This window comes from Passer montanus, unplaced genomic scaffold (genome assembly GCF_014805655.1).
Source record: "Passer montanus isolate IOZ18808 unplaced genomic scaffold, ASM1480565v1 scaffold20, whole genome shotgun sequence".
NCBI classification, from domain to species: domain Eukaryota; kingdom Metazoa; phylum Chordata; class Aves; order Passeriformes; family Passeridae; genus Passer; species Passer montanus.
In genome coordinates, this window is record NW_024366592.1 from 11,333,135 (window position 1) to 11,336,847 (window position 3,713).

A 3,713-nucleotide genomic window follows, 5' to 3' on the forward strand; every position below is an offset into this window, starting at 1 on the left:
CCGCCCGCGGCACCCCCAAAACACCTTCCCGGGAGAGCCCCCGCTGCCAGCTGCTTCCAGTTTGTCCCCCCGGTGATCGCAATTTGATGCACTCAGAATCAAAGCACCCGGCGGCAGAGGCATCTTCTGCCGAGCATCACAGTGCCCTTTCGTGAAGTTAATTGTACTCCCACCTTGTTCCTTGCTTCTCCCTTTTCTTCATTGGGGGACACTAAGGAAAACTTCAGAGCAAAGTGTCAGCATGTTTCAGCACAAGAGCTGACAGTGACAATAAGATTAAAACGTATGGAAAAGGTTGAGGTCTGCAGCTATACAGAAATTATTGCAGGAATTATGCACAGACAGTGCTTTGTTTTCTGTATGCAAAAGTTCCCTGAGATAATGCAATCCAAAATAGAAAGGCATTAAAAATATAAGAAGCATGAACAATTATGCTCTACAGAGAAGGCCGTACAGGAAGAGATTTCAGTAACTCCTGTGCTCCACAGACGACTTCCCTAAGCAACCTTGCCTCTTCTGTGTGAACCCTGTGTCAATCAGGTTCATGACTGTCAACATATTCCTTACATCTGATCCTTGCTCATTTCCAATACCATTCCCAGATTACTTTTCATTACTATTGAAGTACGTAAAGCATAATTAAGCAATGTAAAACCCTTGCTTATTAGAAGGAAAACTAAGGTTCTTATGCAGGACTGTAAAAGGAAGGTCTGGATCCTCCTCTGAGCTGTGTGCAGGGAGATCTGCAAACCAGCATGGAGCTCCACTGAAACCATTGGTCCTTTTCCATTGAGAGCTGGGACCTCAGCTGGAAAGTCTCGGGTTGAACTTCCAGGGAAATCAGCAGAAAATGTTGCTTATGAAAGCATTCAATTTAAGACCATGTGACAAATATTTTTTGCAGGGCCAAACTAAACCATCTTGGGGTGGACCTGTCAAAGAGCAGTTCAGAGCCAGCCCAACCAAAAGTCAGTTTCAAGGATGGGGAGTGCCACCCTAAGTCCCTCTCTTATCAGTGCCATTTTGAGGTTTTTTTCGTTGGTGAAAATTGTGTGGCCTGTTGCTATGAGAAGATGCCAATGAAATGGGCTAAAAAACCTGTAACTGCAAATTAATTTTGCATTTGGAGAGCAGAAAACTGTGCATCATCTCACGGCTTTATTCTCTCAGCCTTTGGTCCACATGAGAACAACTCTGTCGCCTGTGCCCCGGCTAATGGCTCCACTTCCCCCAGAGCATCTGGAGCAAAGCCTAACAACTAACTAGGATTTCCTACCCCCTCTCCAGTGAACATCCATGCCACTGACCCACCTCCTCCTTCAACACAAGCTCTCCTGTAGCTCCTGCTTGTCAATAACCCTTTTATCCACATAACCAAATTTACACTCTGCTCAGGGATCACCTATTTATCCTCTGACTGCTGCAATTTGCATGACTCATTTGCAACGTGAAGAGCTAAATTGACTTCCTTTGCCTTTTATTCTGAATATGAGCAATTATGAGAGAGTCTGAGGCTCGTGAAGGAAAGCCCTGCTTACGCTATTACACCTGTGGTGTAGCTGTCAGTCCCTGTGGGCACAGGAAGGCAGCAACGGCGGAAACTTTGTAGGAGTATCACGTTTGCTCCAAGGTGTGGCTGCAGACATACCACTGCAGGGCCAGGAGAGAAAGGATGAGCACAAAAATAGATTTTTAGCAGGTTTTGCCAGTATCTGGGATTATCATGCTAACAAAAAATCCAAACTCTCAGGTCTGGGTTCTCATCTCTTAAGTGCTGTCAGGTTAAATGGAGCACCTCACGCCACTCCGTGGTGCCTCCCCTGATTGTCTGGGAGAGCTGACAAGGTTCAGCAGGTGGGGAGCTCTTTTTCCTGGGTGGAAACTTCTCACCATACTGCATGCCATGAATAGCAGGGTGGATGGTGGGAATGACAGAGGAACTGCAGCAAAAGGAGGGATTTCAGCCTTCTGGAGTGAAGCCAAGGGAAGGTCTATTCCATTACTCACACGCCTGTAAAATCCCATTTTGAACACTCCAGTGTGCACAGATTGTGTGCACTGGGTAAGTTTTATTCCAAGCGGGAGAGACTGGAAATTGTTTTTCTAATAGAAAAGAGATGGATACATGAAAAGGGGGATTGAGGAGGAAAAGGATGAGGCAACCTTACTTGTTTAGTGTGCCAAGCTAGCCAGTGAGAAGTCAGTCTACTTTAAATGCTCCATATTCCTTAAGTTCACATAAAATTCATCCCCAGGTTAGCCCCCAACATTCAACTTTCCGGAAAAAAAAATACTTGTTTAGTGTGCCAAGCTAGCCAGTGAGAAGTCAGTCTAAATGCTCCGTATTCCTTAAGTTCACATAAAAGTCATCCCCAGGTTAGCCCCCAACATTCAACTTTCAGGAAAAAAAATACAAAACATATAAAAATAAATTTACACACATAGACATGTGTATGCATGTATTTGCATCTCCTCCAATTGTAAATATTTGTTTAAATGTGACATAAATGGCCAGCTTCCCTTTCCAGATCCAATGTTGATAGATTGGATCCACCCACAACATCATTCCTTTTCGGTCAGCCTTTGAAGGTCTAGTAGAGCACTGCTCATCCATTAGGAAACTGAGGGATGTTGAGGCTCATCAAGGAGGGACCCACCTCAGCTGAGCAGATCAAACACAGATTTTTGTTAAAGAGGTTTCAAGAAGAGGGCTAACCAGATCTAAGCATTTCTTTAGACAGAGAAAATGAGACAATCCAACATTCATGAACTTATCTTCCCTCAGCTGTACCACAGCAAAGACAGGGGCCACAACTTCTAATTTCCTTCTTACTAGAGAGACACAAAATAGTAATTTTATACCAATGCATAGAACTCATGCAAACACAGTGTAAGACTAATTCAATAATGGAAGTGTAACCATTTTAAGCCTACAAGGAGACAACACCAAGAAAAAGATAAATCAAATAAATCACTTTGACTTTTTGAGGCACAAACTGGAGGGAGACAAGACATGCAACATTATTGTTCATTTGAAAGGAAATATGCTTTTGTGGTCAACCTTTGAAGGTCTAGGTTCATCCATTAGGATGCTCAGCCATTAGGAAACTGAGGGATGTTGAGGCTCATCAAGGAGGGACCCACCTCAGCTGAGCAGATCAAACACAGATTTTTGTTAAAGAGGTTTCAAGAAGAGGGCTAACCAGATCTAAGCATTTCTTTAGACAGAGAAAATGAGACAATCCAACATTCATGAACTTATTATTCTCTTCCCTCAGCTGTACCACAGCAAAGACAGGGGCCACAACTTCTAATTTCCTTCTTACTAGAGAGACACAAAATAGTAATTTTATACCAATGCATAGAACTCATGCAAACACAGTGTAAGACTAATTCAATAATGGAAGTGTAACCATTTTAAGCCTACAAGGAGACAACACCAAGAAAAAGATAAATCAAATAAATCACTTTGACTTTTTGAGGCACAAACTGGAGGGAGACAAGACATGCAACATTATTGTTCATTTGAAAGGAAATATGCTTTTGTTTCCAATTGCTATCTCCTTTGAATCACCTTGCTTTACTTAATCTCAGTGTGATTTACACAGAGGAAGAAACTACCACAGGCTTTGCAGACCAGGAATCTGAAGCATGGAATAAATAGGACAAGCCAAATTCACCAGCATGCCACAAGCATGAGGCCCACATTTCTA